Below are 23,576 nucleotides of genomic sequence, written 5' to 3' on the forward strand. Positions count from 1 at the left end.
CTCCCGCCTTCAAGTGGCCTTATATTTTCCTACTGGCGTACCAGTCAGCGAAGCGTCGCATGTGCGCTTGTGCAGCGCTTGTGTGAAGCGACCTTGACTTGGAGCTAGATACAGTGTACAAACTAACCAAGTGAAGAAAGGCACATTCTTACATTCACAAACGTGTCCTGGCTTCGTTTCAACTAAGCGAACGAATTGCGACGACCCGTCGGCGGCCGGCGGACGAAACGCTGGGCCGACTGACTCTGTCTGAAGGCCGGGGAGCCGTGCTACTAGTAGCGCAGCCAATTGCGAGCTCGGCTCCTCTCGACGTCACACGAAAACGCCACAGAAAATGGGCGAGCGTAAAGAGAGGAGGACAGCATTTTCGAATTAATTTTTCTACTAAATAAAATCGCGTAAATGCGCCCAGAGTGGTCAAAACATGGCCTGGGGACTCCGGACTACAATTTGCGCTAGTAATCCCGCAATGTTTACATATCACTTCAGTGTCCCTTTAACACCAGCGGTGTTTCAGCGCCCCTAGCGGCGCCGGAAAATTTCATCGCACATCGCGCCTCTCCTTTCCACGGCGCGGATACGTCGCCCGTCACGCATGCGGCTAAAAGGAGGAAATTATTCCACGTTTTGATTGGCTCCTGAAACCACTGTCAGCTGGGGACAAAAGTTAGGGACATTTAGTGAATTTGTTGTTGCAGCGAGCAGGCTTTTTGTGGCGTCGCCCGTCGCCTCCTAGGGAATTCCCTGTAAGAAGCTGAGTGCAGCGCATGACCAGCGTCTAGCAGCAGACGACGCAAGAAACGGCTGGAACTGACGCTTCCTTCTGTAATTACCTCAATTTTTACGGGTGTCTTGCTGAAGGATTTTTTTTAAAATGCGAAGCGTGCCTGCCTGACCGTGCCCATGGCAGTGTTGTACACGTTCCTCCAAAATAGGAACGAAAGCTCGTTCCTCGTTCCTTGCCAATTTTGAAACGAGTTCCCGTTACAAGTTCCTTTATTGCGAAAGGAACGCGTTCCAGTTCCCCTTAGAAAATTGGAACGTGTCGTTACATTAACGTTACAATTAGGTTTTTAAATGTAAACATAGTGTTGGATAATCCTGGGTCGAAATTAAGTGAGACATTTAAAACTCACATCGAACTACGTATATTATACGAATATTAACACCACCGGCAGCAGATTATCTGGAGATAAAGATAATAAAAAGAAACGCTCCTAGGCAAATTTTTTTCAGGGAGCACCGGACAAACTCCAGACGGCTCGAGGACATTTCGGTGCAGGATATTTCAGTGCGGAAATTTCGGTGTACGGACACATCGTTGTACGGACATGTCGGTGTACGGGTGTTTCGGGGCACGGACATTTCGGTGTACGGACATTTCGGTGTATGGACATTTCGGCGACCAAATTATCCGGTGCTGGCCTCTTTGCGACAGCCGTTATATTTTTATTTCCGGTTAACGTGGGTTATGGACAACAATCTGGAGCAGTGAATTTATTTTTTTGATTGATGATATGTTCGATTTTTGCCAGGTATTTTTAGAAATTCTACATTTATATATTTTTGTTTAATACCTCTTCCTGGGAACACATGTTATGCAGCCGATTGAATTCTTAGAACACGTTTTTTTTTCATTTATGACAGGTTGTTAATTTATATTCGCTCTTATTTAGCTAAGACAATTAAATGGTGTTTACGATGGTCTACCGCCTCTTTTGTATTTTTTTTTTAAATTACACACCCTCAAATTACAGAAATTACATGGACACTCTCAATATCCAAAAAGTAAGAAACATTAGCTAGCCCCCCCCGAATGAAGAAAACCTTATAAAGAGTATTACGTAGGCTGGGCTGCCTTGCTAAAATGAGTTCGCGAACACTGGTCTAGGATATTGTCGGGGAGGAAAAACGGGCCTTTTGGAAAACAGCCGCAGGTTCTAAAGTCCCAAATGCTGATTAAGCGCGTACCGGTTGTGCATACAAATTCCACCAATTGTGTTCGGGACAACCAACCTTCGTTTAATGTTTACAAGCCCACATTTACCACATTTTAATTCTTTGTCCTAGCAGCACCTACCCCCGAGTTTACACTTGAATCTCGACCAGATTTCTTTTTCAGCCATATTATTTTCGGTTTCCCCTTAAAATCCTACTGGCATGGTGGAGTTCACGGTCTCCGAAGCGTCACCGCAGTGATTTTTAATTTTTATTTAGAACATACCGCTAGCCTCTTAGTGGAGGCTTTTGCAGGAATTGGGTGATACATGGAGAACAATGACATAGCACACTTCGCGTTTAAAACAGAGAAGAAGCTTTACATTCACCATGGGCGCACGTAACCTCTATAATGTGGCACAAAAAGCCACCCAAAAAGCCGCTGAGATCACAATGGCCACTATCGTTTGCTGGCTACGCCCTTCCGCGCATCGCGGTCATACCGACGGCGCCCCCACTCCAGGAATCGCTCTTTCTGCGCCTTCAGTCGCCCCCTTCGGAATTAACTCCTCAAGTCGCGCATATAATGACATCCCAGGTATACATCGCTTCCTCCCATTATAAGGACCAAAAAAAAAAAAAATGAATAGGCTAGTGTGACGAGAGCGGCAACAGTCGTCTTCAAGTTTTCGAAGTCCATTCGACGCAATGGTGAAGCACAAGTGACACCCCTCTCTCTCTCTACTTAGGGGGATGATTGCCGGCGGGGCTCAGCTTTCCCCTCCCCTAAGTAACGCCACCGTAAGTGCGATCGTTGGTTTGTTAGTTTTAAGTAGAACTGACACCGAATGCAACGAAGGCGAGATTGATTGAGAGAATAATTAAAACGAAATGCAAACGCGCCTAATCAACCTCGTTTTTCTGTTGTTTTTTCGCGGAAGTTTAGCTGGGGGGGGGGAGGGGGGTGGAATAGACTAAAAGCAGCAGCGTCTTGCATTGTTGGGTGAAGTGAAAGGAAAGCGCTTTGGTAACACTTAAAGTATTAGGATTGTTCACATGAATGTTAAAATAACAAAAAAAAATGGTTGAACGGATCCAAATTAACAATGTTAATTTTTACCAACTACTACAGAAATTGGGTTTCACGTGGCAATGCTCCGCCAGGGCTTAGCGGTTGTTTCCACGAACGGCGGCGCAAGCACAAGTCTCGAACGTAAAATCATATCAAGTCACGAAATTACAATATTAAAGGAGTACTGACACGAAATTTCAAAGCTGAGATAACTATGTAAAACGCTTCCTTTTTATCAGGAGATATCTCCCAGCAAGTTTCCACAGCAACCGTTCAGCGAAACATATTTAAAATCCATTTTAATCTTCGCCCGCACGAGAAAGCCCAGAGCGGGCCGACGTGACATCATCTGCTACGTGCCCCAAACTGCCGACGTCGGGGCTCCCGTGACGAAGCCGACGCGCTGGCTGTGATTGGCGCGCGCTGCTCGGGCGTGTGTACACGTCATGGTTTTGGGACTGACGTCATGCTGCCCGGTCCTGTGGGGACAGCGAAGACCTCGGCCGGTCTGGGCGCGCGCGTGCGCTCGCTCGCGCGCGCTTCCAGAGAGGCAGCGATACGGCAAGAATGGTGACGCCATGTGATACATGCTGTCATGGCGGCCGCTCGGCGTTTTTTTGTCGAAACCGAAACTGGCACGAATAAACGACGCCGTAAATGAATGTTTACGCTGTGCTCGATCGTCTAATCTGTCATTCTATGATTAGTGGGCTGGTAGGCACGCATAGCAGCGAAAAAACGTAACAAAAATTTCGTGTCAGTACTCCTTTAAAGCTAAAATGTTCAAAGAATGCCTGGGACATCCCCTCATTCAAAATGTCTGGGCCAAGACGTCGTGCACCAAAATGTCCGTGCACAGAAATGTCCACACCGAAACGTCCTGGACCGAAATGTCCGACACCGAAATGTCCGGATCCCGTTTAGCAGTCCCTCCGTTTCGTTGGCTACGTTGTTACCAGGCTGACCGGGACCGGTCTGCTCCTGAGCGCGCGGAAGGGCGAGTAGGAAGGGTGCGGAGGCGCGGACATGGCGAAGGCAGCACCGCGGAACTAATCCCCCTACCGCGACGAATGCCCAAGCACCCAGCCGGGTCCCGGTCAACCCAGTAACAACGCATACGACAGAACGGACAGACTGCTAAAACTCTCTATTCTTTCCCTGCCAGGTAACAATTCTATCGGCCAGATGCGTAATCTGGCCTCCCCAGACAAACGATGAAGGGTGAAAAGCATTCTCGCGGCTACGCTATTCACCCGTCGAACGCCGCGTAAGCAACCAGCATGAAAGCAAGCACAAGCTGCGGCCTGCTGCGTGGTTATTCTTCTGCCTTTTACCTTCGAGGAAGCACGTATGGCTGAAGCGCGGGAAAACTGACCATCTTATAGGAAGAGAAACGCAGTAGCGCTTTGTGGGTTTTTGTACTCGAGCCTTGGCATCAAAAACAGCCAAATCCGAGCGATGTAACGGCAGGAACGCCGTTTACCGTTACAGTTCCACCGACCCTTAATGGAACGGTGGCGTTCCTTCGTTCCTACAAAAAGGAACTAGTTCCAGGAACGCCGTTCCTTGTAACGCCGTTCCGTACAACACTGGTCCATGGTATCGCCCCGAGTTTGTCCTGCGCTGGTTCCTTTATTCTTATAAACTTAAACATTTCTTTCTCCTCTGTGTGGCCCTAATATTACTGCTGCCACGCACCAACCAATCATCAGACTTGGAGGACGTCTTCTTCATTATTTCTCCGACACTTAATTATCTCTGCGTTTAAGTGTTTGCTTCTTTCAAGAATGATGAGAAAATCAAAGAGAAATTCCGTTCACGGCACCGAGATTTCCTACAAGCGCGCGTGTACCCGGGAGAAGAGTTATCGCAATAGCAGTTTTACTTGTGCAGGGTGCCACTTCTAAACTAAAAAGAAACGTAGGATGAGATATTGCCCCTTCAAGTCAGTTTCCAGATGTGGTCATTCCAAAATGCACTTTTATTGGCAATAGATGGTAGCGTAGCTTATTTAGTGGCTCCAAGTCTAAACAAATTTGTGTTATTGCAGGATGCTTGATTGCTATGGCACTAGCCCTTTGTAGTAACCGATGTAAAGCAAGCATTAAATTGCTTCCAACTTACAGGCTTCAAGAGCAGATGTGAAGGCCAGTATTAAAATATGCAAAATCTTTATAACCTGCTGTTGTAAGTGAACCTGCAGTGTAGCATCTCAGTCTTTATTAATGTCTTCTTGTGAAGACCTTTAACATGTTCCTCGGACAAATGACATAACTTTTTAGCTTGAGAGGTACAACTTGAAATGGTTGTGAATGTTGGCTACCTGGCAGTTTGGTTAAACTGCAGCATAAATACCAGATAAGTGACCAGGGGACGATGACATGCAAGTGCTTGTGTATTGTCCTCCATGTTATTTCCACGTTCCTGCACAATGTAAAAGGAATATACCAAATGAAGGAGACAGTTTTTAGTTTTATTTATTCCCAGTTTCAAGCCATAGAAGACGACAGTTATCAGGGGTGCTCAGCACAAATGTTGTAGGTGCATCCAGATGCTTGTTGAGACCTCTGTCACTGAAAAGTAAAAAAGAAATAGCATTTTGAAAACTGGTCAAGCACTAAATATGTTTCCTTAGGAGCCTCCCATTCACAATTCAAATGAACAAACAGCTTAAACACAGTACACTATTATTGTGTTTCTTGCGTGTGTTTTTTAGTATGCGTGTGGACACTGACATTTCTGCTGTATCTTTTTTCCTTTATTTTTTCTTGTACGCACGCGGCAGAATTCTCTTATGTTATTATTCTTCGTTTAATCTGCTCAGGTACCACACCCCTCATTAATGCCCGTGGGGCCATAAGGGTATCTTGAATAAACAAACATAGAACACCAAATACATGGTGCTACATCCACAAATTAAAGTTCCTGCAGGAGTTAAAAAAATTATAAAAGAAATAATAAAATGGCACATTTCCACACATTTCGTAATACAAATAAAAACACGGCCAACTCCAGCTTTCTTCAAAATTTTGTATAGCAGACTCTTTGAACCAGACAATAATACTGTAAACATCTTGAAAACAATTTTATTTGCACGTAAATTGCAGGCAGCTTAACTTAGGTGTCGCAGAAGCTGTCGTGCAACAATGACTTACTTGCTCGTCTCTATTTTTCTGATCTTGCCCTTCTACGAACAAGTCACATCCTACAGTCGCCATGAGGTTGGTCGACCTGTTAACATGTTACAAAAAAGAAAGCTATTGTATTGTGCTTATTTCTAACACTATTTTAAAGTTCTTACTCTCACTCCTGTGACACCTAAGGCTGATTCAGCTGGAGAGCACCCCTATGTGGGTAGCAAATTCTATAGTGGTCGAAAGTGGCAAAGATGGAGATTGCTTCACCTTTGCACGATAATGCATTAATCGCGACTAAGTTCAGTTAGGTGTCCTCGACATTTCAGAGAAGTGCCGAGCAAAAATAGTTTTGAGGAACAACTCAGAAATACTGATGGCCAGAAATGGGCAGCCAGAATGTTACGGTCTCTCTTAACTGCAAACTAAAAACAAGTCAGCTTAAAAAAAGTAAAAAAAATCACGCCATATCCACGGAATGAATGATGATAAGTGGGGCGAAGCTCGAGAGGGGGAGATCATCGGTAACCGTAACTCTCCCGTGAAAGTTAACCCATTACATCATTAAGAAAGACGTAAGACCGTGTGCGTACATTGTACAAATCAACTTTTATTTTGTTCTTGTTCGTTTGTTGTTGTTGTTGTAGGGTTCGTGAGGCTGCAAGCAAGCGCTCGTATCGGCAGGCAAACCCCGATGCAGTGAGAGCTCGCGAGGCGGCTGCAAAACGCATCAAGCGAGCTCAGCCCGAAGCTGCTGACGCGCGGTTTAAGCGCGACTTTCTAGACGAGATGCTTCGGCCTCTCTTTCGCGCACGGCGGGATCCTGTCGGCGAGCGCGCGCTGCCGCCGCCCTGCGCGCCCTCCGCTCCGCAGCCTTGTCAACAACCACCTCCTCCATCCGGTGACTCGTTGCGAAAGAGGGAGCTCGTCAACAGCGATTGCCTTTTATAGTGTCAGTCACGTGCGAGTGACGTCATCATGACGTCACTCACACCAGCGCCACCTGCGAGTGAGTCATCGAACTAGGCGGTCACGTAGCGCCACCTGCGAGTGAGTCATCGAACTAGGCGGTCACGTACCACGAGACACAATAATGAACAGACCCACGGCTTTAGGAGCTTCGCCCCTAAAATACCTTAAAGGAGTAGCACCACTATTAAACGTTCATAGCATGATTAGGCTCTACTTAAAGGAGTACTTGAAATATCAAAGCTGAGATAACTATGCAAAAAGTTTCCTTTGTAGCTGCAGATTTTAGTAGCAACCATTCAGTATAGGGTAACATATTTTAAATCAATTTTAATATTTGCATGCACAAGAAAGCTCCGAATACCCTTTCGACACTGGCATAAGCAAGATACGTGGAGTGCCTCGCCATGCAGTTCGCCCCAAACTGCCGACATTAGGGCTCCAGTGACTTAGCCAACACACTGGCTGCTGATGGTGCACGCTGCACTGCCTTGTGAATCATGTCACAGTTTTGGGACTGATATCGTGCGGTCCAGACGCGTGCGGCCGTGGTCAGCTTGGGCCACTCTAGGGCGCGCATCCAGTCTGACCATGATGCAATGAGAATAGTGACATCAAGAGTGTCATTCTCTCATGGCGGCTGCCTTGGTGTTCGTTTTGTCCAAGCCGAAACTGACACAAATAAACAAGGCTCAAAATAATTATATACCCTGAGCTCGACTATCTAATGTTCCATTCTATGATTCCTGGGCTGGTAGGCACCCATAGCAATGGGAAAAATGTAACACGAAAATTTCATACCAGTACTTTGTTAGAATATTTACATGGACACATGAACTGCATGCTAGTGGCCCTTTCTGCCAGTTGTTGCCCCCATCTGTCCACCATTGCTCAGCTGAGCATGAAAGACTGGTACAATGAAGTGTCAAGATTTGACAAGTTTGCAAGCTCAGTGATTCACGCTGAACTTTTTGTAATCTTTCTTTAAAAGGATTTAACCTATAACCACTCCTCCCTGGCTTGGCTTATGTACAGTCATGGACAATTCAAATGCGAACCGCGGAGCGCATGGCCGAAGATACTGGTGCCGTCACCTGGCAGCGGCCGTGGGAAACGCACGGACAATCGCAGTTGAGATGACGGGAGCGAGGTTGCGTGTCCCAGTGCGATATGTTGCCTCCTTCTCGCTCGCATGCTTGCCTTGTCACCATGCCGCAAGAGCGCTGCAAGCACTGCATGCACTACCACCGCTGCACCTGAGGGTCGCGTTGAGAGCAATGCGGCGCGTAATTGCTTGCGGGTGTGGCCAGTGCTTGCGTGGGAAACGCGTGAACTCTCTCGCAAGGCATACTGTTGAGCTCATCATGCTTTCTTGAAGAAAACCAGCACGCATAAATGGAGACAAAAATAAATGCATGCCGCCTAACTTCTGAAGGCACCGCATTGTTTTGCGTTCGTGGTGCAGTGGCTTGGGAATTGAACAATGAGCTGGCCGCGAACAAGAATGCGCCTTTGTGCAACGGAGCCCAGGCTGAGTCACTTGGCAGATTCAGCGCTTGTAGCAAATAGATATACCACAAGAATTCATATCCAATCATATACATTAACTGCAAGCATTGTGTGGGCTGGGAAAATCACTGGCAGAATTCTAATATTCACAAAAATTAAGAAGATATGCAGGTCCAACCATTCTATAGGCCAGTTGCTCTGGCACATCAATTTTGGCGGCCCGATTTTTTTCGTTTTTTTTTTGGCAGGCACCTAACTTCTTGTAGAAATCCGCGGAGCGGGCATTGCTGAGCATGGTGTAGGCGAACATATCGCAGTGGGACACACAGCCTCGCTCCCGTCATCTCAACTGCGCATGTCCGTGCGTTTTCAACGGCCGCTGCCAGGTGACGGCACCGATATCTTCGTCAATGCGCTCCGCGGTTCGCATTTGAATTGTCCATGACTGTACAATGCTCAAGCTTCACGCACATACTGCACTTGGTACAGTTTCATTTACTAAAATGAAGCTTCCAGCCTCTCCCTGATGTGTCTGTAGTCCACCCAAAATGCACAGCAGGAAAACCAACTTTTTCTGATGACGATCGTGGGTGAAGTAAAAAAACATTAAAACGCTTCCCGTGATCTGAACTGAACCTAGGTCCCTCGTGTTATGAAGCTGAAGTCTATCCCATTGCGCCATTCCAGCATAGTCGAAGCAATTTGGATTTGCATGGACATGGAAAATTACACAGAAAATGCACACCTTTATCTAACAACAACGGTTGTACGCTACGGAAGGTCATTGATTGCCTGCATCTGTAAAGTTCTAGAGAGCACAGCTGCAGTGCAGCAGACCATCCCGATAAGGAACAGGTGCTCAGTACTGGGCTGGTTAATTTGGTGTTGGACTTGATTTTGCAAAGCTTCACGTCCCCCGTTTTTGTCGTTTCAGCAGATGGGCAGTTGATTTTTTATTATTAAGTCTTCCCGTCAGTAACTAAGCCACAGCTACATATTTGGTTGTCATACTACCAGGGTGGTCTGCGAGCACACGCAGTTTGCCTGCTGCTAATTTCGAGTGTACCACAAAAACAGCCACTTGTGGAGGCATTCACCTGCTTTCCATGGGTACCCAGAAAGGATGTAGACCAAGGCTTGCCCTCCAGGCCCTGCACCAACATCGTAGGGGCCAGGTCCAAGCACTTCTTTTTTCCCACTGGAAGCCCTCCTATGTAGATGCTGCAGGAGCAGGATTAAATGCTGTGTCAGCACAACTGAAAGTTGGGTAGGCTAATAATACAACTTTGAAAAACAAAATGCGTAAAAGATGGCGACGTGGAATAAGATCACACAGGACAACCCACTAAAAAAAAAGAACACACAGCGCATCGTCCTGTGTGTTGTTTTCTGCAAAAGCAAAAGTCAGAAATCTCTGCTGCATTGTTAATAACAAGGATAATCCGAGGAAAGGGAGAAATGAGTGCGGTGTTAACCATGCGCAGCCTTTAGTTCGTTGTGCGATTGGCATGATTTACAGTATTCCGTTGTCATGTAAGTCCGTGTATATGGGCCAGAGAGGACGCTGTCTAAGTGTCCATTTCAGGGAGCATTTGTTTACGATCACGAATTCAACGGGTGCAAATCTTCCTGCGCATTATAAAAAGTGTGGGTGTCGTTCTTTGTTTGATGAGACTGTGATGTTGCACAGACATAATGATCAGATTGTTAGGGAACGGGTCCAGGCCTTCTTTATCGATGAACATAGTAACAAGTGTGTCAGCAAATCGTCTATAACTCTACACGGGCACGAGCACGCGCTAATTAGCACCATATTTCTTCAATCTATTAATTCTTTCGTATATAAACTTCGTGTTTTTCAACAAAACAGCAGTTGCCAGTAAGTGCTTGTGTGTGTCCCTCCTGCCTGTACACGTTATTTGTGCGCTTTCAAATTTTCAATGGCTTTATGCCCTGCCACATACCATTTGTCCCATACGCAGCTTCTTCCATTCACCTTCAATGTACACTTTACTGACAGTTGCTCCTGGTGCCTCCTCAAAAAGGGCCCAAAATGTTGCGTAACCTTCACAGCCCTTCGGATGATTTGATTCTGCCCTGCCGCCGTCATTTCACCTATCCTTTCTCTCTCGCTCTCCCGTCTTTTTTGGCTCACAGTTTCACGCTTTTTTCCCCCTTTGGGCGCGATATCCTTACGTTCTCTGTACAGAAGCGACGTTTCCAATTCCTCTCCCGCAACGCAACTTAACAGCCCGAAGAGCTAGAACGTTCTAGCCGTTCTAGCCCGCAGAGCTAGAACGGCATACTCGCGAGATTAACGCTATCAAACACATGCATACTTACTATTGAGGAACTGCACTTCAAACATCCAGGACAGCGCTTCGGGGAGTACACGCCACCGGTTCGATCAAACTTGAGCAGTTATGGGCTCCTACACAAAAGGAACAATGAAACGCTTGAAACTGCGGCCGCAGTGTGAAAGGACATAGCATCGTAATTTGAATTTAGCGTGTGCTGCATACTTGGGCGAGAAACAGGGAGTGGGAAAAGAATCCACACGTAAGTTGGATACACGAAGCAGGTGTTGGTTTGCGCGCCAACGTCTGGTTTGTCGTTTTCCATTGTGTCTGTTCCTCGCTCAAGTATTCAGCGCACGCTAAATTCGATTCAAGATTATACAAAAATCGTTAACATCACAATACGACCAGGAATGAGAATGACAGCTAGGCGACCACGTAAGCAAGAATTCATGCAGATTTAGGGTACACAGTACAGTGGTATAAACACAAAAACTACAACAAACATAAAATAACGATGTTACTCACCTTGCTGGGAAAATGAGCGCATAGATGCCCTCTTTTCCGCTCTTCCGTGTCTGTGACAGCAAACGCCGCAAACCGGCATGGCTGATCTACGCTGAGCTCAGGTACAGCCTGAGGCGATGGCTCAGGCTGCAAGTCTCTCTTGAAATGTCGCAGTAGGTATGTCGGATACGGAGATCGCACCAATACTAGCATTCACGGTATATTCACGCATCTGCAGCTTCATTTGGTAGCAATCAACACAAACACACGCTGGGTACTGACAACGCAAATGGTTCACCCGGAGGACCCAGGGAAATGCTGCGCTTACTTCGGCGTTGTCCCTAGGCGCTCAAAAACAAGTCAAGTGACGTCACGATTTGATCACGTGACCCAAGGATTTCTTTCCTCCTTTTAGCCGCTCCGGCCCGTCACACTTCCCCCCTCTAGCCACCATACTCCAACTTCGGAGTCGGAGCTGTCGGAGGCGCTCGGAGTGGAGTACGACGCTCTGACACGACCAACCGAACATACCTCGAGCGCTCGATTTCGACCACCCGAACACGGAGTCGCTTTTCGGAGTGCTCTAGAGCGCTCTAAAACGACCACCCGAATACAGCATAAGGCAATTTCAGGGTCTACGGTGGAAATACAGCTGGCGTGGGGTTGCGGGCGCCGTAATTTTACGGTTTGTTCTGAGGCCGCTACCACTAGCAGCGCATTTTCCGCACTTTCGCGCGTCGACATCGCCCCGCGTTGAGGGTGTCGGAAAATGCACGGCGACGTGAGCTGACGCGGGAGCGCCAGGAAGCATCCGAAAGCAGACGACATCGTCCGGATTCCATGTCCATCTCCTGGTTTGGGGTCATTACTTTCGCAGAAAACAATCAATTTCTTTTTCACCTACGGTAATCGGGTGCCTTGAGGCAAATTACAAGCTATTTCTGTTCGAAAGTGCGCATTCCTTCGTGGCTATATCTTGGCTTCCATCGGGGAGACCGGGGATTTCGGAATAAATACGGGAACTTTGGCTACATCACTTGTAGTGTTAGCATTATCGGCTTGTCTGCAAGATCGGTGCGTAACGAACAAAGTTTATTAAAGCCAGAAATCTAGCGGCGCATTCAATTTCATTCGCGGCTACCGTAGCTTGCATAGGGGGAACGATGAAGCGCGATTGCTTTTCTTGGCTCAAATACGGGAGCTTTGGTTACATCACTTGCATTATTAGCATAAATGGCCTCGCCTCCAAGATCGGTATGGAAGAAATAGCGTTATCACTGCTGAAAGTTGTCAAATACGACCAAAACTAATCACCCGACAATATTCGTTGGCAGCCTCTGTTAGTGTACCAAATTCTTGCGACCGATGTACCTTCCGGCGTGATCGAGTGGTTAGGAGCTTGGACAATTGAGTTAAGTTTTGAAAGTCCATGGTTCGAATCGTGAGAAAACCTTTTTTTTTGTGCAATGAGGGTGTCATAGGCAAAAAAAAAGCAGAGTACCTTGCAGTTTAACCTACAAGTGACGTTCGACGGTAACCTCAGTATCAAGGCAGCCCCGAAATTTGCTTTGCTCACACTTTGAATTCATGAAGCTGCAGTCGGTACATACACTCAGGTTAAACCAAGTAGCAAGTAAAGTTGTGCTAATTGCGTCTTCGTTCATCATCCTATCTTATTTTGTTCATATTTGACGACAATGACCCCCCCCCCAAAAAAAAAAAAAAAAAAAAAACTTACAAGGCTTGTTGGCAACGTCGCTTGTATACGAAGTTCTGCAAGTCCCTACCTCCTTCCGTGAGGTTCGGTATTTACTGGGCTACTGTTTTGAAGGTCAAAGGTTCGAATCTTCACACAAAGTGCCGGTTATTTTTTGGTGATAGCTAGATCACCTATTTTGTACTGGCGTAAACAAAGGGTACCAGGACACCTTGCCTTTTAAGTCTGACTAATCTCAGTAGCAAGGCAGCGCTTAAAATTTGTTTTGCTCACGCTTTAAAGTCATCAAGCAGTCTGTACATAACTTCTAGGTACGACATCAAGTTGTAAGGAATTTGTTCGAAGTGCGTCTTTGTTCATGAGGCTGTGTTGTTTTGTTCATATTTGACTGTGATAACTTGAAATACATTTTGCAACATTTCAAAAATGGCCCGCAAGCATTCTTGTAGAGCAAAGAAAGGGCATTTTGTATGGCAAATCTAGAATGCTAATTACTGCATTTAAACAATTGAAATAACTGCTCATAAACGATCAAAAATAATTTAAAAGTCGTGCAGATCGAGTTCATTGAAACGTGCTCAGCAACGTTCGTCGACGCAGTGGTTGACGCATGACTTCGCCTGTTCCATGCGTTTGCATGTGGTTGCGGCTTCTTGCAGCTCTCCTGCGTGATGGTGCGGCGACGCCTATCAACGCCGACGCTCGCGCGACGCGTGAATCGCGTGTATACGTGTGTGTGCGCGCGTGCATGTATCGTATTGCCTGGATGGAAGGACGGCCGCTTGTACACACGAGTTATGATGGCAAACAATAAAAGTGCTGGGGAGCTGGCTTATAATTGAGTTAAAGTTCACAGAGTTTCTATGGAGCACTAACTGTAGAAATTCTATAGTCTTTTTGGAGGCTTTGATGAGTGGAAGCTTAATGAATTAACTTTTATGGTGAAGTCACAACAAAAATTCTACAGAGTATTCATAGAGGCCTTGAGTTGTTTACGTTCACAGAGCTTCTATGGAGAAGTGACGGTAGAAATTCTACAGAATATTCATAGAGATGTTGAAGAGGTTGCTCTTAATGAACTTTTATGGGGAAGTCACAACAAAAATTCTACAGAGTCTTCATAGAGGCCTTGAGTTGTTTAAGTTCACAGAGTTTCTATGGAGAAGTGACGGCAGAAATTCTACAGATAATTCATAGAGATGTTGAAGAGTTCGCTCTTAATGAACTTTTATGGGGAAGTCACAACAAAAATTCTACAGTCTTAATAGAGGCCTTCAGTTGTTTAAGTTCACAGAGATTCTATGGAAAAGTTACTGTAGAAATTCTACAGAATATTTATAGAGGTGTTGAAGAGTTAGCTCTTAATGAATTTCTGTGGAGAAGTAGCTATAAAAATTTTGTAGATTCTTTATGGGGGCAACTCCTTAAGCTCAGAGTTCCTGATGAGTTTCTGTCGTATTTCTTGTGACTCCATAAGATCTTCATGAAAACTCTTCAGAAATGCAGCGGTCGCCGCGAGGCGCGCACTCACGAGCGCTCGGCGTTTTCTCGCTCTTTAAGGTTTCACAGTTTTTTTTTGCTAAAACTTTTGCGTGTGCTGGGAACGCTCGGCGCAACGTTACTAGATTATTTTCAGTTGTAAAACTGGGCGGCGCTGCCCGGAACCGCCATTGATCCTTCTCTCTGTGGCGCTGCAGTCGCAACCGGCTCGGCAGCCGGGGCGCTCGCAGGCGGTTTCGCTTATGCTTCTCCCTTCGCGTTCCTAGTTCAGCGCTCGGCGCGTACGTTTCTTGTGCGTGCGCGGGCGCTTGGGTGGGCGCACACATCTGGTAATTATTACATTCTCGGAAGCAAATAGCTACAATGAACAGCAGACACAATGACATTTTTTTCGCCCCTTGTGTGGTTCTTCCGAGTCCTTTTTTTGCCGAAGAGCAGTACTCGCAGTAGCCGGCGCATTCAGTGCCGCGGTCTCCGGCGTTTCTTGTTCGCGCGGTCTTTCTCAGTAGTGTTGAATACGCGATGCCGTTCGAGTGGCACGTTCAGTGATTTGCCAGCGACTGTATTCCATTGATGTGGGCCTCTGCATGTGAGGCTGATGCAGACAATGCCGACCTGCTTTATTCCCGGGTGTACCAGTGGCTACAGCAGCAACAATTAATAGCAACATGGACAGGCACTTCTTCTCGGCTTCCAAAGATGCGACGCTTCGCTCGCTATGGATTAAGGCCATCCCGCGTGCGGGTAAGGAAAAGGATACCATGTTGGGCTAGTTGGTGGTCAGATACAAAGGAAGGAACAGCGCACATTTTAACGAAGAAGCATTGTGTAACTCTGTCCGTCCTTCGTTAAAATGTGCGCTGTTCCGAATTCCTTTGTAGCGGATAAGAAGCTTTCGACAAAGTCCAAAGTGTGCGACTGCCATTTTCACGAACAGGACATCGACAAATGGTTCGTACATGCAATGAAGTTCTCTCTGAGGAATTCTCTGCGCGCGTCATCAAATCGTATTTGGTGACGTGCATTTCTATTCCAGATTCCTTCAGCGAGAATGTGCCTTGAATGTGCAGGTTAATTCGGCGCACAACGCGCTAAGCTACTGCAAGCACGCTGGCAATTAAAGTTGTAGAGTTCGATTTAAATGAAAAAAAAAAACCTTGCATTCATGTATCTATTTATTACTTTTTTTCTGTCAACATGCTTTGGTATTTTGTAGCCATATTCACCGTAAGCAAAAAAGATGAGTTGATTTCTAAATAAAAATGCTTGCATGTTTCTATTCATTACTTTGTTTCTCTTAACGAGCCATAATCACCTTAAGCAAAAACGATGTTGAGTTGATTGTAAATAAAAAAAAAACGCTGCATATATTTTTCTACTTTGTGTCTGCCGTAAAGTGTGTACTGTAAAAACCAATAAATTGCTGCAAAGAACTTTATGCTTATTGACATGTAAGCTGGTTTAACTTCGTCAGTTAAATTACTCAATAATTCTTTCAATTACAGATATTTCGCATTTAACTAACGGCTTTTACGCCCCACATTAAGCGATCCTGAGCAGCTACTGGAAAGTACTCTGGCCCAGATGTAGTCTGGACGCGGATAACTTGGCGGGTAGCGGGTAGTCTTTAATATTATCGCGCGCTAACGTCATGAAAAGGCCGAAGAGGCATTGGGAGAGGCGCCGTTGCACGCGACGAGCAGCGGCCGGGTAGAGCAAAATGCGGCGGCCCCGCCCTCTCGCGGCACGCCGAGAAACGGAGACACCGGCGATGCACGGCGCATGGGGAGAGTTTTACAACTGAACCTATCTAGTAACGTTGGCTCGGCGGTCGCCGCGAGGCATGCGCTCACCACCGCTCGGCAATTTATTGGTACTTTAATTATTCATTGCTAATTTATTGGTAATTTATTGACAATGTTTAACGCGTTACACGCCACACACGTTACGCGCTACACATTACGGACAGTGCAACAGCTCTGCTGTTAAAAAATGCCAGGTATGCATTATATTTTGTTAAGTGTTTTTTTTTTGCAGGTTTCCTCTGCGTCCCAGAGGATCATTAGCATATAGCTATATCGCGAGTGCCCACCCCCCTCCCCCCTCTCCCCCATTTCAACCTGAGGACAGCCCGAAAGTTTCGAAGCGTTTCATGAATGACCTCCTGAGAAACCCGCACGATGCGAACCAACACGGATGTACTTTCAATGTTTGCGTTCTCAAAGCCAAAAAAAAAAAGAAGAAGAAACGCGACAGCCTCCACCAGCTTCCCTGCCGGTGCCTCCCTGGCTGCTTTTTCGATGCATAACGCGTAATTACGAAGTCGCCCGCAAATTTGGGCAACACAGAAAGGTCCACAGATCACTCACCGCTCATTCTGCTGCGCTTAAATCTGCATATAAAAGAATCGCCGAGCCGAGGAAGCCCCTCACACGCTCCGCACCAAGCAATCCGGCGACCGCCATCCCCCAACATGGCGTCGCGGGCTCGTTTCGTTTTTCTTCTGGTAGATGGCGGCACTTTTGCATAAGGTCTAGAGTTCCTGTATATAGCTCCCGCAGGGAGCTAAGAGTTGCGCGACCCTTTTCCACGCGCCGCCGTGATTGCGACACTCCGGTTATCCATGCCGCGCAGAGAAGCCCCCACTACGGCTGCGCCGCAGCCGCCGACGCGGGCGGCACCGCGCCCCGCCCCGCCCAGGAACAGCAGCAGCAGAAGCGTGAGCGACATCGCAGGAATCCAGCGTAGCCGCCGTAAGGCGCCGCCGACCGAAGCGCCCCCACCGCGCGTCGGCCGCCGTCGGAAGCGTGGCGGCGAGGATCCTACACTCGCGAGGGGCGGCTTTCCCGCAGCAATCCGGATAACAAAGATGGCGCTCGGTCGCGCAACTCTTAGCTCCCTGCGGGAGCTATATAGAGGAACTCTAATAAGGTCTAACGCATAGAGTTAATACTACCAGAGTGAATGACTCTGATACTACTGACTGTAGAGGAAAAGCTGCCCGGCCAGCCCGTGCATTGAAACCGTGCTACACCTGGGCGCAGACATGATGCCACCCTCACAGCGTTGCCCACTGTTTTTTTGCCTACTAGAGTTGGCCGCAGTAGTGGGTATTCACGTTGCTGTGAGTGCGCCGTGAAAACTTCGCTGTTCAGAAACGTTGTGTGAAGTTTCTCCTGTGGTAGGTAGCGAACTTTTGTGCCATGCTGCCGCGTTAGATGCAGTTTTGCATTCTCCGCAACTGAGAAGGGTAGCGCGTAGATTAGCGGGTACTTCGTACGCTCGGAGAGGTAGTTTTGCCGTTTCGCGGGTGCGTCAGGGGAGTTCAGTCGTCGCTTCGGAGTTGAGCGGACGTGTTTTTTCGTGCTCCTGTGCTTCGGAGGGGCTTCGTTTCGGCGGCCTGTTGCAAGCGCGGGCCGTTGGACGTCGCCCGGCTTTCGCTCTGCTGGTGTGGGCGGTCGAGTGCCAGCTTCCGCCCACCCTATACCCGGTTACAACTTAAGAACGGCACCACCTCATGTAGTGTATCACTCCGCCGAAGAGCCGGACCCGTGCCGTCAGTGCGCGCGCGTTTTGAAAGAGGATCGCGCTAAATTCGTGACATCATCTGCTTTTCTCACCGAGTTTGTTGGTCGTCACTGCAGTAATTTATAGGCAGATTAAGTCCTAAAAGTCATGGAAACGACTCGTGTCCGGTGTGGTTAATGTGTGCGTGCGCTGGCGGTGATTGCTATCGGTTGTTTATCTTGCGTCTCTCATTTCAGAACTGATCGATTGTCCACACCTCACCCCACCTATTCGTGAACGGCGCGAGATTTCGTAATTATGACATACGAATGAACAAATAAGTTTTAATATAGGACGTAAAAGAGCGAGTGCGTCATTAATTTATATGACTCACTATGTTACAAAGATCGATGCAGTTATGCGTACGTGAAGTACTCGATGTGCTGAAGCATTAATTTCGCGAGGTACGCAACATTATGCGTGTTTGACGACGACGCGGAGAACGATTTCAGATTTTTAGATTATGCTGATGGTTAATAACAATTGCATCAAACACTCTTGTGTTTAGTAATGTGTGCACAAAAGCCACGCCAATCGGAGGTGCACATAGGTAGCGCGTTGTTTGTAAAAAGGAAAAAAAAAAATAACAGAATTGCTCCTTTCAGATCACGCGTGAAAAATAGCTTCGCTTCTGCTTCATTATTACGCGTGAGTTTATTACTGTCTCTTCCTGGTTATTGCTCCTTACATGTGCATTGTCTAAGCACTGCCGTCATTTCTACGACTGTCCTTAATATAGCACTGTTACGCGTTTTTTTACGCAGTCTTGACAAGAAAGCCTGCGGTTTACAGGAAGCGACCATGAAGTGTCTGCGCGTAAAAACCGTGCTTCACGGTGCTGCACATTTTTGGGAAAAAGCGCTTTTGCGATTCTGATCGAGTCTCGAAATGGATGGTAAATTCTCCATTCCTGAAAAATGCTCTTTCGCAGCTGCCATGGTAATTGCGATTTTGACAACGCCAATGTAGGTTATAACAGGCTATTTCGATCACTTCTTTCAGATTTTTATACGCCCTAACACACGGCATTTGGAGTATCATTTTACGAAACTGGGGAAAATGCCTGTACAGGGAAAATTTTTTGGCGTCATAGTTACAGCTCACCCTTTTATGCCCATTTGCTTGAATTTACATCTGCTGGGGCAAGCTCAAAGAAATCGCAGGCCAAATAGCAAAAAAGTTTGCTTTTCTCTTAATTATATGTGGGAGTGAATTATTCACACTTATAATTTGGCTAGAGAGCCGCCACTTATAAACAGCATTTGTTTTTATTCCCTTTTGCGCTGAAATGTTTATGAATGAAAAGTTGTAGTGTCTTCTACGCAAATTCAAGTGCCAAAACAAGGGCATGATGCAGACAGTCTCACTGGCAGGCATACTCATGCGTACGAGCTTGAGGTATCATGTACACGAGCTTGAGGTACCAATTTACAAATATGAAAAGGTTAGAACCCAGAAACCTTAGCAGGCGCTTCCTCCTCCTCCCCGCCCGCCCAAACTAAATTGGGCTAAAACGTGTTGTGTGGTTTTGACATGGAGCTTCACTGAACAACAGAATGCAGAGTGCGACAGGTGATTCCCTGCAGGCCTTCCATCTGGATTTACCACTAGGGCACTACCACAGGTGTATGAAGACATTAACAGTGCCCGTACACAGTTTTGTTCAATGTTTCCTCCACATTATCACAATAACGCACTGCTAAGAACCTCGATATCTGACATTTCTCTCTGAAGTATGCTTTACAGTCCAGATGTTGAAACTTGAAACTCGGTCCTCTTTATCACATTAAAACAACGTTGCATTCAATGACCTCCCCATGCCCGTAATATGAGTCACATTTTATCGTGTCTTACAATGAGCCTGAGATTATTATACATGCTTTCGTTATAAGCAGTGTACTCTACACGCACAAAAATAGCAACGGCTGCTTTTTTGATACCATTCAACACGACACCAAGCCAGGGATGTGTTGAAAAATTGCAACTGCACCGTAAATTGTAATTTTTAATTACATATTACATACATTGAATTACACTGCAAGCTTTGACTTGAAATCACATAAAAGCACACCTGTAGTCAGAGTTAAAAGTACACATCCTCAGTGAAAACACAACATCCCATACGTGGCGCTGCCATGAGAAGTCCATTCAAGCACATAAGTAGCATATGATGCCACTTAGAACACTGCAGTGATTTCCCTTATACCGGACTTCCAAATGCTTCCGGTGCAAAGGGGCTTAGTGAGATTGTTATACAAGTCGTTTTTTGCCTCAGTACCTCGGCAACTCTTCATTGCCAGCAGTTTCAAATGAAATAAAATCAGCAAACAACGAGAATTATGGTTGCAGGTCACATAATGCTGCAAGATAATTTCAAGCTTATGCGCAGAAGGTTCCTATTCATCAGGCACAACGCCACAAATTAGATGCAAAGAGAACAAAACGACATGAGCACATTTTGTACAGCAGCCACTTATCGTAGCAGCCATTTAAAAAAAATTCTGTACTGCCGCGAGGCACAGTCCTCTCGTTGAAGTTTGTCGCTGAAAGTTTCAGGCAGTCCGATAACTTAATCTGACAGCCTTGCCCTGGTGGTATTCAGCTTATCTTGTGCATTGTTGCAATATGTTGGCATTCGTTCGAAGGGCAGAAGAGTGTATTGTGGAAAGGTAGGGCACACATGGTAGCAACGTCAACAAATTTGTTGGTTCGACAGTAAATTAGCCTGCTAAATGTAGTCGTGCAGGCAGAACCACCATTCTTATAAAAAAAGAGACTTCCTTAAAATTGTTGACTGCAAGCTTGGGCAGATGGTGGTTTCTCCCTGGTCGATGTAAAAATGAGCGGGAAGTTTTTCTGTTTTCTTTGCGTGCATTCCCCCGACAAGGCGCAAGCTCGTACTGACCTGTTTGCTTCCCCACAAACAGTACCGCATAATGTAACGGGAAATTTATTTCTTCTTTGTGAGGGGATATTAACTGCATAAAGTGTCAGTGACAAGGGAGAGCAGAGCCAGACACTCTCAGCTTGTACACTAATGTTCGTTTTGTGGGACAGTGATAGGATCCATGCGGACCCGGGACGTCAGTGGGGTGCCGCCCCGCAACACATGGCGGCATGGCACGTCTCAAGCTCACCTGGACCGCTTCTGCGTTACCAGGGACTTCTTGCAGTGGGTGGCTAGATGCGGTGTCACACGTCTTTTCTGACCATGGACTAGTGTCTTTCTCCATATTAATCAGTTTGGCTCGTGTGGAAAGAAAGACCAGCAATCGCCGGATAACGAATCCTGACGCTGTTCACAAAACCCAACTCGTTGAAAAGGTAAACAAGACCACTGGAAACCTTGAAACCAACACTGCAGACGTGGCCGCATGAAAATATTTTAAGGAAAGATTTGAGCGTGAGGCCACAAAGATAGGTAGGCGAAGGCAGCCGAGCATAAAGTTACAGAGCGTTGCCTCAATAATACAAGATTGTCTTTTCAATAATGCAAGATTGTGTCACCATCCCCCTTAGTTTTATGTTTCATGTTCCTCAGCCCTACATCGTTGACCAGCCATGTAAACAACCTTGGTATTGTTCCAGAAAAGAAGTTGAATTCTGCTGCATAAAGCAAACATGGTGGGAGGATACACAGGTGGCAAGCTCGCTGTAGGCCAGACCGCTATTCAACATTTGGTGGGCTCTTAAAAGAGCCGTTTGGAGCTTCGGAGCTGAAGACTGCCGCATGGTAAGCCTCACTCCATTTGCTCGATGCCGGAGAGGTCGTCATCTGCACTCCCACAGCTGTCGTCGTCTTCCTCCTCCCCAAGGCTGATGATGATTGGCTCCACATGGTCACTGAACCCACGCGCCTCTCGGCACTTGTCCTCAATGCCAATGACGTGCTCAACAGCCTTGGCCCAGTTGCTTGGAGAAACATTCTCAGCTGCTGTGATGAGGAGCTTCCGCACACTGTCAATCTTGAAGTCAGTGTTCAGCCTAGCAACTTCACCTTTCATCTGCGCCCAGATCAGCTCGATGGGGTTAAACTCGCAGTGGTATGGTGGCAACCTCAGAACGACGCACCCAGCCTTTTCTGCCGCGACATCAACCCTGAACTTCACAAACTGGTCTTTCACTGGCGCCACCAGTTCAAGAAGCTGCTTCTTTGTCATCGTTGCATCACACGGGATACCTTTTGATGTCAGCCAGGCTAGTATGTCAGGCTTGCGTGAGGACATGGTCGGGACAGTCTCCAGCCGCCTGGAATGGTAGGACGCGTTGTCCATGACGACAACACTACCCTGGGGCAGCTTAGGGAGAACAGAGTCAAACCAAGCCTCGAAATGCTCGCCGTCCATTTCCTCGTGATAGTCTCCCGACTTCGTTCCTTTGAAGACGGACAGACAGCCGTCAACAAAGCCGTCCTCGTTGCCGATGTGGGTGACTATCAGCCGCGCTCCTCTTCCGGATGGCTGTTTGAGCCCAGTCGTCAAACCACGCAGGAAAGCGTCCTCAGACGTTTTCACTGTATCGTCCCTCCAAGCCTTCGTCACGGTGTGGCCAGCGTTTACCCAAGTTTCGTCTGTGTAGAACACCTTGCGGTGCTGCTGCCTGTACTCGGCGACCTGACGAAGGTACCGCTGCCGCCAAATCAGCACGTCCTGACGCTCGATCATCATCGAGTTTCGTTCGCGTTTCTCGAAGACGAAGCCGATGTCATTCAGGAGGCGGCGGGTGGTCCACGTTCGAAGGCTGGGAAGATGCTCACTCCTCCGAAATTCTTCCGCAATCTTCTGTGTAGTAGGAGGCTCGTTGCGCCGGAAGAGGTCGTGCACAATGCTTCTCAGCGCGCACAAAGTGAAGCTGTCATACATCGCAGTGCGGCGTTTGCGGTTCTCGCTTCCGGGCCTTTTCCGCGAAGGTGTTGTCAGCTTCCCGTCCGTCGCCTTCGCTTTGGATTTGATGTCCAAAACCTTCCGAAAACTGACACCGGTGTACTCACTTGTCTTGCGGCAAGTCTCTTTCACGCCAACGTGCTGGTGCTCCCCTCGCAGCTTCATGTAGACGTTCAAAACTGTCTGCTGAACGTGGCTACAAAGAACAATGCAGCTGCAGTTCTTCCTGTACAGATGCTTCGGCGTTGATGGGCACTGAGGGGGCGGTGAACTCGCCCCAGACCGCAAACGCGACGAAGAATCTGGAGTCGAAGAAACAGTAACAAATGCGGGTGCAGGTGGTACTGCGTAGTCATGCTCCGCCAAAAAATCGACCTCGTACGAGACGTCCATGTTGGAGAATGAGATGGTATAAAATGTGGGGACAAAAATACAATGCGGGAAGCAAAGAGGCCACTATACGCTAACACATCGTAATTTAAA

Source organism: Haemaphysalis longicornis, unplaced genomic scaffold (genome assembly GCF_048455015.1).
Source record: "Haemaphysalis longicornis isolate Haplotype H1 unplaced genomic scaffold, Haemaphysalis longicornis Haplotype H1 scaffold_1, whole genome shotgun sequence".
NCBI lineage: Eukaryota > Metazoa > Arthropoda > Arachnida > Ixodida > Ixodidae > Haemaphysalis > Haemaphysalis longicornis.